We start from the raw sequence: 12876 nt of genomic DNA, 5'->3' as shown, positions 1-12876 counted from the left end.
CTCCATTATGTTCAGCGGTCCCTGGCCGTCAGTACATGAGATCTACACGGTTTTCCCTGGCGTTTCCACTACACTGTCACGTCATCACCAGCAGTCGATTTGGGCAGTTTTAGCTGGGCTTGGATGTGCCTGACGGATTTGTTGCTGAGGTGGCCACCAATGACGATCGCACGTTCGAAACAAGTGAGCTCTGCTGACCCATTCTGCTGTTAGTGCTTCTGTACTGACTACACAATACGCCTCGCTTCATTTTGTACTCGCGGATGCGCTTTTCCTGACATCTAGCGGTCAATTCCGCGTTACATAGCGGGTTCAGATACCTTTGATCAGATAGTGTATAGTACAACATTTGTTAACAAAATTACACTCCACAGTTGCATTGGAACGTTATACGATGATAATGAAATATGAATTAAAAAATTTTATTTTTTTATTTTTATTTATTTTTTACAAGAAAGAGTTGACCCCAATACAGGTTTAAATTGCATGCTGCGAATTCATCAATTTGTAACTTTCATAATCATTCGATATTCAGACCAAAGGGAACAAGTGAAACAGTCCACAATGTGGACCTCAAAATCTCTGAGATATGAGTGAAATCGGACATGGAATTCACTGATTGAGGATATTTGTATTCCAATGTTTTCTATTAAGCTCAGTCAACAGCCATTTAGGAGCAGTGAACAGCAATGTTGGCAGCCGCTGACATAAGCACAGATGCTCAGCTGTATTTTCTGAACTGAATGATCTTCGGTATTACCAGGAAAAATAATACTGTGAAGGGAAATAAAAACGGAGCTTTTGTGAATTATTTTACACTTTTTTAAAAAAATTAACTACATTTTTGTAGTTACACTTCACTCTCCAGCACAACTACAGTGAGCTGCTCTGCTCAGTCTACACACAAAATTAATTCGCTAAAGCAGAGAAAGACGAATTCACAAATAACAGATAAATTGCTATAGCAATATCAGTACCCTCCTCAGTTTATGCACATGATGCAGCTGGGATTAGGTTGTGATTCACAACTACGATCGCGCCGTTGCTTGGTGCCCTCAGTGTCCTTTCCCTCCATGGCCTTTTCCTCCATGGTCGCCGTGTCCACCGTGGCCGCCACCATGGCCGCCATGACCTCCATGGCCACCACCATGGCCACCGCCATGGCCACCGCCATGTCCCTTGTCGCCACCACCACCGCCAGCATATGCCATCTGGGTGAGGCACACTGCCACCAACAGCGCCACCAGGAGGAAGACCTGCAAACAACACAGCTTTCTCACAATTCACATCTTCGTCATTTTTATTTAAATTGCTAATAAATACGAGAGCGACTCCTAAGGGGGTCATGTGGACAGCAATAATAATCATCAACTAAGCCCTGCGACGGCTTAGATTACGGGATTCACAATAAAAAAATGGTTCAAATGGCTCTGAGCACTATGGGACTTAACGTCTCAGGTCATCAGTCCCCTAGAACTTAGAACTACTTAAACCTAACTAACCTAAGGACATCACACACATGCCCGAGGCAGGATTCGAACCTGCGACCGTAGCAGTCGCGCGGTTCCAGACTGAAGCGCCTAGAACCGCTCGGCCACCATCGGCCGGCGAAGTCACAATCACTTTAGCTAAAGACAATTTTGGGTAGTTCCCTGTAGAAGGAGTGATACTGGAATAGCAGCTGTGATGAGTAAACACAGTGGTGCATGGTGTCAGAAACAACCCTGACTGAGTCGTAGGAGAGAGCTCAAGAGAGAAATTATGGAGAGCAGCTACCGAACGAAAAGAGAAAAAAAAAATAGCAGAGTGCTACTAAGGGTACTGTGGGGCAGACTGTACACTGAGGCAACAAAGTTATGGGACAGCGGTATGCACATATACAGATGGCGATAGGGCTGCCATTTGTGTTCGGCTGATTCATGCGAAAAAGTTTTCGACGTGATTATGGTTACACGATGGGAATTAAAAGAGTTTGAAGGCAGAATGATAGCTGGAGCTAGCTGCGTGGGACATCGTGTTTCGAAGGATGGTGTTAGGGAATTCAATATTCCGCGTTTCACAGTTTCAAGAGTGTGCCGAGAATACAAAATTTCAGGCATTACCTCTCACCACGGACAACGCAGTGGCCGACGCCGTCAATTAACGACCGAGAGCGGCGAAGAGTCGTCAGTGCAAAAAGACAAGCAACGCTGTGTGAAATAACCGCAAAAATCAATATGGGACCTACGACGGATGTATCCGTTAGGACAGTGAGGCGAGCTTTCCCGTTAATGGCCTATGGCAGCAGACGACTGACGCGAGTGCCTTTCCTAACACTACGACATCGCCTGCAGGACCTTTCCTGGGTTCGTGACTATATCGGTTAGACCCTATACGACTGCAAAACCATGACGTGGACAGATAAGTCCAGGTTTCAGATGGTAAGATCTAGTGGTAGAGTTCATTGTGGGGCTCAGACCCCATGAAGCCACGGACTCAGGTTGTCAACAAGGCGCTGTGCAAACTGGTGGTGGCTCCATAATGGATTTGGCTGTGTTTACATGGAATGCACTGGTTCCTCCGGTCCAACTGAACCAATCACGAGTGTTCGGCTACTAGGAGGCCATTTGCAGCTATTCATAAATGGAATTTTTATGTACGACAATGGGCCATGTCACTGGGTCACGCTATTGTTCGCGATTGGTTTGAAGAACATTCCGGACAATTCGAGCGAATGATCTGGCCACCCAGATCGACCGATATGAGTCCCGTCGAACATTTATGGGGCGTAATCGAGAGGTCAGTTCGTGCACAAAATGCTGCACTGGCAACGCTTTTGCAATTGTGGACTGCTATAGAGGCAGCATGGCTCAATATTCATGCAGAGGACTTCCAACGATATGTTAAGTCCATGTCACCTCGAGTTGCTACACTACGGTGTGCCAAAGGAGGTCCCACACAACATTGGGAGGTATCCTATGACGTTTGTCACCTCTTTGTAATCATGTGTTGTGGCCGAGTTCACTAATCTTCACTCGAAGCAGAGGTACTGCGTTTAGGTCTGATGGTTGAAAAGAACTTTTATCACCAAAAATTGTCCAACAAGAGATGTAATATCATGAAGCTGCTGATTATTAGATCTTATGCTGATGTCTTCGTTTGACTTCCAGAGAGAGGTCTTGCGACACTGTTGATGGTGATCTGTCAGTCAAGAAATTACATCCTAACGCACTAATCACTAAGCTTCAATTTGCCACAATTGCCAATATTAAGCAAAATTCAAGAAGCTTGGGAAAAAGTAGCACACGAGACTTGGTAACTGGGAATACTAGTAACTATGTCGTAATTCGTGTGATTAATCGACGATAAAGTGCCTAGAGATCTGGTGAATTCAGCAGTAATGAGATTTTACGATGAATTCAGCGCGGAACACCACATTGCTTCCAACGGTAATTACTGTAGTAATTTATATTCCGCATTTAAAGAATTCAGAGCATATCATGGAAAAATAACACTGTTATAGGAATATGGAAGCTATGATTCGAAGCAGAAGCTGCATGTCTTATGGTCTGGTCGAATATGATTCAGTGATGTTTAGGTCTTTCGTGGGAAGATTAAGCCTGGAGATAGCGTGAAAGGGTCAGAGACCAGTCTTAACTGGTCAATTGTTTTCTCCGAGTTTCATCCATTTTGTACTGCGTTATACGAGCTTCTTGTCTAGTTATTACGAGAGATATCGAGATTTTAATTTTCGTTGATTCTGTGGATCACCATCACAATATATTGATATGAGCACATTTCTGCTGCATTTTAGAAACAGCTTCTTAAACGTTATTAGTCTTGCTAGCTGAGGGGAAGTAAAGTTGGCTAATACTGGTATCCAGTTATGTGGAATAGACACACTGTTTCAGCTAGCATCAGTTACTTTTCTGAAGGCACTGGTAGCCTAAATACATTGAAGGAAAAAAGTCACAACACCAAGAACGAGTTGTGCGTTATAAACGAAAGCTGACAGGCGTGTTTCTAATCTGAAAGATAACGCCTATTCAGATTTCGCGCCAATAGCGTAAAAGTGTCGCTAGTAGCGCCACTATGAGGATGCAGGTCAGGTTTGCTTTAAATACACGCTGTCGTGAGAGTTAGATACCCTTGAAATTAGGCGTGGTAAGTTGATATTGATTAACAATGTCTTTAAGACGACAAAGAAGCCGTTAACAGTTCCTCACTGAGTTTTAATGAGGTTGTGTAAACGGTCGACAAGAAGCTAGATGTTCCTACTGCGATATTGCAAAAAGGCTTGGCAGGAATGTAGCCATTGTACATGATTGCTGGCAGTGGTGGCCACGGGAATGTACGATCACAAGAAGACCAAGTGGCAATACCGAGAGGGAAGACCATCGTGTTCAGTATATGGCTCTGGCGCATCGTACTGCATCTGCAGAAGCAATCTGAACAGCAGTTGGCACCACAGTGGCACAAAGAACTCTTAGAAATCGGTTTCTTCGAGGACAGCTCCGAGCCAGACGTCTTGTAGCGTGCATTCCACTGACCCCAAACCATCGTCATTTGCGACTTCAGTGTGTCAAGCGAGAGATCATTGGAGGTCGGAGTGGAAGTGTCTGTTGTGTTGTCTGATGAAAGCTGGTTCTGCCTCCGTGCCAAAGATGGCTGTTTGTTAGTTAGAAGGCCAGTTGGGGACTTACAATCAACGTGTCTACGTGCTACATACACTGTGTAACACTTGAAGTTACGATCTGGGCTGCGGTTTCACAAGACAGCAGGGTCACTCTCGTGGTTATCCCACGCGCTCTGACTACTAATTTGTACGTCAATCTGTTGATTCGACCTGTTTTGCTGTCTCTCATGAACAGCATTCCATGGCATGTTTTCTAACAGGATAGCCCTCGCGCACATACAGCTGTTGTAACCCACCATGCTCTGCAGAATGTCTACCTGTTGCCTTGGGCTGCTCGATCACCAGATCCATCTTTAATGGAGCACATATGGGACCTAATCGTATGAGAACTTCAGCGTCATGTACAAACATCATTAACCGACTGAGCAACTGTAACAGGTATGGAACTACATCCTACAAACTGACATCCGGCACCTGTACAACCCGATGCATGGAGGTTAGCAAGCTAACATTCAAAGTTCTGGCGGTTACACCGGTTAGCAATGTACCAGCATTTCACATTTACAATGGCTATCTCGCGTTTACATTAACCTGTGATCTTACAGTGTTAATCTGTTAAATACGTTATCTAGGCACGTACCTGTCCGAAATTTTATTTGCATTCTTTAATTCTTGTGCTGAGATTTTTTTTCGTCAGTGTAGAGCTGCAGTATTGTACAGCCGGATGTATTAGACCAAGACTTGTTGTCCTAAGGTTGTGTTTGCTTCTCAGTCTTTGCAACGGAATATGAAAAAGGTTTTTTTCTCATTCGAACTTTTACTGCTGTTTACCAGGTATTATCGATGAGCTGCTAGAATAGACTACTTTTTCGTGGCAACATGACATGAGCACTGCTAAATGTCAACGCATCAGGCTGATGGACCAAAGGATAATTATGCTGTCGGTTGTCCTAATACTTACAGCCTACATCACAGCAGCGATGGTGACACCGAATACTAATTATTCGTTTCAGGACTAGATAACAACAAAGGAGCAAAGAGTAATCCTACAACTAAACGTTAAGGCAAGTAGGAATGAAATTGACCATGACCGAGGTCATGGACGTGGACGTAATTTTTTGTGATCACGGAGAGTGAAACGCTGGTAATTAGATGCAAACTCAGAAATATGGCGATAGAATTATCCACAGATATTTTTGTCGATATTGGCGCTGATTGTGGTCTGCTTCTTCTTCTGTGGCCTTTCAGTTCATTCCGAAATTCGACATCACCAACAATTGTCAGCCAGTTATCCCCTTCCGACGCTCTAGCTTTCCATCCCCTACAGCTAGCTTTCTGCAGGTCCTCCATGACTCCATCTACCCATCTGGTTCTCGGCCCTCCTTGACCTTCTGAATTTCTATCTAATATCCTTTTAGCTACTTCAGTATCTACTTCCGTATCTCTCTCTCACGTGCCCCTGCCATCTCTATGTTGCTCTTTTAATAGGTGGATCTTTACTTACAGTGTACAGCTCATGAGCGTACCATTTTTTCTCTTTTACAGGCTAGACCAATGATCCTTCGAAGTACATTTCTCTTGAAGGCATCTAATATTCCAGTATCTTTTGATGTTCAAGTTTCCAAGGCACAAGGAAGCACTGGGCACATAAGTGTTTCAGAAATGCGTAATTTGGTGATACGATTTACGAATCTTGAGGAAAATAGCTTGCTTTATTGCAAAACAGTCCTTGCTTTCTGTCATTAAGATCTGTTTAATTTCAGAAAAAACACAGTCTGTCGATTCTAGATATTTCAGCTACTTAGCTATCTTACAAGTACAACTTCTCAGTGTCACTGAGGATGGTCTCTTCTCCTTCAGTGCGCGCCAGTGCGATGACGCTTAACGCAGAGGCACGTCTGTTCGAATCCTGTTGGCGGATGACATTTTCACTGGCAGAATTTGACTGGCATTGGGAGGAGAGGCGCTGTTATAAAGTTAATGATAACCAGTCTTTGCGATAATTTCCTGGACTAAATTCCAAACCTCTCCGCAGAGTCTCGTTAAGCGAGAGCGTGTGACATTGTTCTTGGTGGTTCGTCCGTCGGATAGGGACATTAAATTTGGCGTCCTCCTTGGCACTATGAGAGAGGGGCTATGTACCGGAGTCGGGTCTTACCCTCACCCTTCTCTAATGGTGATCATGTAGCACAAAGACAAAGCTACGTCATATACACATCCATTACACTCACCTATGATCCGCAAATACACATGCTTCACAACTCTCACATACCATCAATAAAAGAGTCCGATGCGCACGGATTAGAACACTCTTTCCAATAGGCAGCTCAACCCATCACAGCCACGAATTCCATATGACACTTATACATTTTTACAGCGAACTATTCTGTGGTGAAGAGATCACTAACGGAATCGCAAACAGTCTAATGATGATAACGTAGAAACTACACTACTGGCCATTAAAATTGCTACACCAAGAAGAAATGCAGATGATAAACGGGTATTCATGGGACGAATATATTATACTAGAACTGGCATGTGATTACATTTTCACATAATTTGGGTGCATAGATCCTGAGAAATCAGTACCCAGAACAACCACCTCTGACCGTAATAATGGCCTTCATACGCCTGGGCATTAAGTCAAACAGAGCTTGGATGGCGTGTACAAGTGCAGCTGCCCATGCAGCTTCAACACGATACCACAGTTCATCAAGAGTAGTGACTGGCGTATTGTGACGAGCCAGTTGCTCAGCCACCATTGACCAGACGTTTTGAATTGGTGAGAGATCTGGAGAATGTGCTGGCCAGAGCAGCAGTCGAACATTTTCTGTATCCGGAAATGCCCGTACAGGACCTGCAACATGCGGTCGTGCTTTATCCTGCTGAAATGTAGGGTTTCGCAGGGATCGAATGAAGGGTAGAGCCACGGGTCGTAACACATCTGAAATGTAACGTCCACTGTTCAAAGTGCCGTCAATGCGAATAAGAGGTGACCGAGACGTGTAACCAATGGCACTCCAAACCATCACGTCGGGTGATACGCTAGTATGGCGATGACGAATACACGCTTCCAATGTGCGTTCACCGCGATGTCGCCAAACACGGATGCGACCATCATGATGCTGTAAACAGAACCTGGATTCATCCGAAGGAATGACGTTTTGCCATTCGTGCACCCAGGTTCGTCGTTGAGTACACCATCGCAGGCGCTCCAGTCTGTGATGCAGCGTCAAGGGTAGCCGAAGATATGGTCTCCGAGCTGATAGTCCATGCTGCTGCAAACGTCGTCGAACTGTTGGTGCAGATGGTTGTTGTCTTGCAAACGTCCCCATCTGTTGACTCAGGGATCGAGACGTGGCTGCACGATCCGTTACAGCCATGCGGATAAAATGCCTGTCATCTCGACTGCTATTGAGACGAGGCCGTTGAGATCCAGCACGGCGTTCCGTATTACCCTCCTGAACCTACCGATTCCATATTCTGCTAACAGTCATTGGATCTCGACCAACGCGAGCAGCAATGTCGCGATACGATAAACCGCAATCGCGATAGGCTTCAATCTGACCTTTATGAAAGCCGGAAACGTGATGATGATGATGTTCGGTTTGTGGGGCGCTCAACTGCGTGGTTATCAGCGCCCGTACAATTACCCAATCTTTGCTCAGTCCAATTTCGCCACGTTTCCTGGATGATGATGAAATGATGAGGACAACACAAACACCCAGTCATCTCGAGGCAGGTGAAAATTCCTGACCCCCCGGGAATCGAACCCGGGACCCCGTGCTCGGGAAGCGAGAACGCTACCGCGAGACCACGAGCGGCGGACTGGAAACGTGATGGTGCCCATTTCTCCTCCTTACACGAGGCATCACAACAACGTTTCACCAGGCAACGCCGGTCAACTGCTGTTTGTAAATGAGAAATCTGTTGGAAACTTTCCTCATAGCACGTTGTAGGTGTCGCCACCGGCGCCAACGTTGTGTGTAAATGCTCTGAAAAGCTAATCATTTGCATATCACAGCATCTTCTTCCTGTCGGTTAAATTTCGCGTCTTTAGCATGTCATCTTCGTGGTGTAGCAATTTTAATGGCCAGTAGTGTAGTAAATAATTAGCGACATGGACAGCAATGGTCGAAAATGTAGAATCAAATCTAAAAGCCTCCATTGGATTGGGAGCAATTATCATTACCATTAATGACTCGAAAGATAAACATACTTAAAATGATAAAAAAAAATCATGTGGCCCCCATTTTTTCTAGCAACTATACAGGGTGCCCTTCCTTATAGATGTCAGCTGTATTTTCTCTGGCGCTACAGCAGGATTTTCAATTTACTTTTTGCATTGTGTAACTGGAGTTAGCTCAAACAAATACTGCTAGTCACGTCTTTCATGCGACGGCGAGTACCAACGGAAAGAACCGTTTAATTTCCCGTTACAAGCAAAATGTTTCTTTGAATCGTAATTTTACGTGCCCATTGAACAGAGCGGTTCCAAATTAGTCTAGTGCGATATTTGTTTTATCGATGTGTGTTAACATGGTGAGTTAAAACACGAAGAATAATCAGGACTCCAAAAGCGACTGAGTAGCGCTTCTGCATGGCGGCAGCAGTCAGCGCAGGCCAGGACAGTGATGCCGCTGCTGGAGTACTGTTTATTCTTCGTGTTTTAACTCACTCTGTTAACACGCATACATAAAACGAGTATCGCAATGGACTAATCTGGAACCGCTCTATCAAATGGGCAAGTAAAATTCCGCTTTTAAAAGTCATTTTGTTTGTAATGGGAAACAAACCGACGCTTTCCGTTGACACTGGCATAGCATAATAGACCTGATAAGCAGTGTTTGTTTGGGCTGACTCTAGCAAAAACAGAATTGCAAATATCTACCGAAACATCGAAGAAAATCCATCTGAGACTCTTAGGAGGCGCACCCTGTAGGGTATAATTTTCAATAGTTTAGAAGAAAACGCCTCTTTGTATGCTGCACATCGGTGAATAAATAAAATGAAAAAAATCATGAATATTTTCTTAAAATGGATACATAAATAAAGAATCCTTTGCAGCATGCCAAAAGGATTTTTCTTGCGAACTACCACAAATTACTTAATCCGGCCTAAACACACAACAGTTTAGAGGAAACTGTTGACTTTCACTAGCCAGGTCGGCGATGTTGATAGCAGGATGTGAAGCTACTTACAGTTGCCGCTTTCATACTGACGATTGCTACTGAAGCCGAAGCTGTGTTGCTGGTAATGCTAATGCTGATCGATCTTGTGGCTGGAGCTTATATAGCATGTGTTTCGTTCTGTAGCGACCTCTACCTGCGTCATCACTGCTATTCAAGGTCGCTGCGAACAACACCTCATCGGGACAAAACATCGCAGCGGCCACGGTAGGAGGGAAGGGGACAAAAAGCGCCTAAATAGTGAAGCTGAGCGGTCATGTTTCGTGGAAAAATTAACGGAACAGCCTTGATCAGCGGAGCAAAACGGATCAACACGGAGGCCGCGCGAGTGAGGTGAGTCTCCTCCCGCCGCTGGTCCCCCTGACACACGTTGCCATCACGGCAGACACTTTGCCGCACACCTTTTAAAGACATTTGTAGACTGCTCTTTTCCTGTCTCGTACTAATCTGTATATCTGTACATAACTACTACACCCAACATGCTCTACAGTAAGTTCTGAATATTCTTAGATTTGTCTGCGGCTACTAACTTTCCCTTCAACAGTTCCTTCCACATCAAGTCAGCTATTCATGAACGCAATAGCATTTGTATCACTGATCTGTCCGTGCTTCTAATAAGTTATCGCGTCTCTTCCGACACTTGCTAAAGTCGTAACAGTCGTTGCTGTATCCTAGTGCGCCTGACCGTCACCGCCAAGAAAATAGTGTTAAATCTTCGCTGGACATGTAAACTAAGTCAAAACAATTCCAATTAACTTACGTTAGTATACAGGGTGGTCCATTGATCGTGACCGGGGCAAGTATCTCACGAAATAAGCATCAAACGAAAAAACTACAAAGAACGAAACTTGAAGGAGGAAACCAGTTGGCGCTATGGTTGGCCCGCTAGATGGCGCTGCCATAGGTCAAACGGATATCAACTGCGTTTTGTTTTTAAAATAGGAACCCCCAATTTCTATTACATATTCGTCTAGTACGTAAAGAAATATGAATTTTTCTGTTGGACCACTTTTTTTCGCTTTGTGATAGATGGCGCTGTAATAGTCACAAACGTGTAAGTACGTGGTATCACGTAACATTCCGCCAATTCGGATGGTATTTGCTTCGTGATACATTATCCGTGGTAAAACGGACCGTTTACCAATTGCGGAAAGGGTCGATATCGTGTTGATGTATGGCTGTTGTGATCAAAATGCCCAACGGGCGTGTGCTATGTATACTGCTCGGTATCCTGGACGACATCATCCAAGTGTCTGGACCGTTCGCCGGATAGTTACGTTATTTAACGAAACAGGAAGTGTTCAGCCACATGTGAAACGTCAAACACGACCTGCAACAAATGATGATGCCCAAGTACGTGTTTCAGCTGCTGTCGCGGCTAATCCGCACATCAGTAGCAGACAAATTGCGCGAGAATCGGGAATCTCAAAAACGTCGGCGTTGAGAATGCTACATAACATCGATTGCACCCGTACCATATTTCTATGCACCAGGAATTGCATGGCGACGACTTTGAACGTCATGTACAGTTCTGCCACTGGGCACAAGAGAAATTACGGGACGATGACAGATTTTTTGCACGCTTTTTATTTAGCGACGAAGCGTCATTCACCAACAGCGGTAACGTAAACCGGCATAATATGCACTATTGGGCAACGGAAAATCCACGGTGGCTGCGACAAGAACATCAGCGACAAAAAATGGTTCAAATGGCTCTGAGCACTATGGGACTTAACATCTGAGAGGTCATCAGTCCCCTAGAACTTAGAACTACTTAAACCTCACTAACCTAAGTACATCACACACATCCATGCCCGAGGCAGGATTCGAACCTGCGACCGTAGTGGTCGCGCGGCTCCAGACTGTAGCGCCTAGAACCGCTCGGCCACTCTGGCCGGCACATCAGTGACCTTGGCGGGTTAATGTATGGTGCGGCATTATGGGAGGAAGGATAATTGGCCCCCATTTTATCGATGGCAATCTAAAAGATGCAGTGTATGCTGATTTCCTACGTAATGTTCTACCGATGTTATTACAAGATGTTTCACTGCATGACAGAATGGCGATGTTCTTCCAACATGATGGATGTCCGGCACATAGCTCGCGTGCGGTTGAAGCGGTGTTGAATAGCATATTTCATGACAGGTCGAAGCCCCATACCATGGCCCGCACGTTCACCGGATCAGACGTCCCCGCATTTCTTTCTGTGGGGAGAGTTGAAGGATATTTGCTATCGTGATCCACCGACAACGCCTGACAACATGCGACAGCGCATTGTCAATGTATGTGCGAACATTATGAAAGGCGAAATACTTGCTCTTGAGAGGAATGTCATTACACGTATTGCCAAATGCATTGAGGTTGACGGTTATCATTTTGAGCATTTGATGCATTAATGTTGTATTTACAGGTAATCACGCTGTAACAGCATGCGTTCTCAGAAATGATAAGTTCACAAAGGTACATGTATCACAATGGAACAACCGAAATAAAATGTTCAAACTTACCTACGTTCTGTATTTTAATTTTAAAAACCTAACTGTTACTGTTCGTCTAAAATTGTGAGCCATATGTTTGTGACTATTACAGCGCCATCTATCACAAAGCGGAAAAAGTGGTCCCCAACTAAAACATTCATATTTCTTTACGTACTACACGAATATGTAATAAAAATAGGGGTTCATATTTTAAAAAAACGCAGTTGATATCCGTTTGACCTATGCCAGCGCCATCTAGTGGGCCAACCACAGCGCCATCTGGTTTCCCATTTCAAGCTAGACAAGTTTCGTTCTTTGTAGTTTTTTCGTTTGACGCTTATTTCGTGAGATATTTGGTTCGGTCACGATCAATGTACCACTCTGTATACTCTATCTGAGCATAAGTATCCTGACACCTCTAAATGATGCCACAAGAGGCACACCCGTCGATATAATAGGAGACGCGGAGTGTGGTGTCATCAGTAGCGAAGCAGTAACAATAGAATGGGTCAGCCAGATGGACTGGTCTTTGGATGCCACCTCAGTAACATTTCTTCCCTTTAAAGCTGCCCAAGTCTACTGTTGGTGATGCGAT

The 12876-nt window shown here is 44.6% G+C and overlaps 1 long non-coding RNA gene across 1 annotated transcript; it reads right to left on the bottom strand.

The window, feature by feature from the left end:
• Positions 1-412: 412 nt before the first annotated feature.
• Positions 413-9911, bottom strand: LOC126188254 (uncharacterized). The gene is made up of 2 exons (XR_007537841.1): positions 9817-9911; positions 413-1256 (listed from the first exon to the last, which is right to left on the bottom strand). It is a non-coding gene; the product is annotated as an uncharacterized LOC126188254 (long non-coding RNA).
• Positions 9912-12876: the final 2965 nt, after the last annotated feature.

This window comes from Schistocerca cancellata, chromosome 5 (assembly GCF_023864275.1).
Source record: "Schistocerca cancellata isolate TAMUIC-IGC-003103 chromosome 5, iqSchCanc2.1, whole genome shotgun sequence".
Lineage (NCBI taxonomy): Eukaryota > Metazoa > Arthropoda > Insecta > Orthoptera > Acrididae > Schistocerca > Schistocerca cancellata.
Note: the sequence above shows the minus strand (reverse complement) of the source record. Positions and strands in the feature narration are given on the sequence as shown.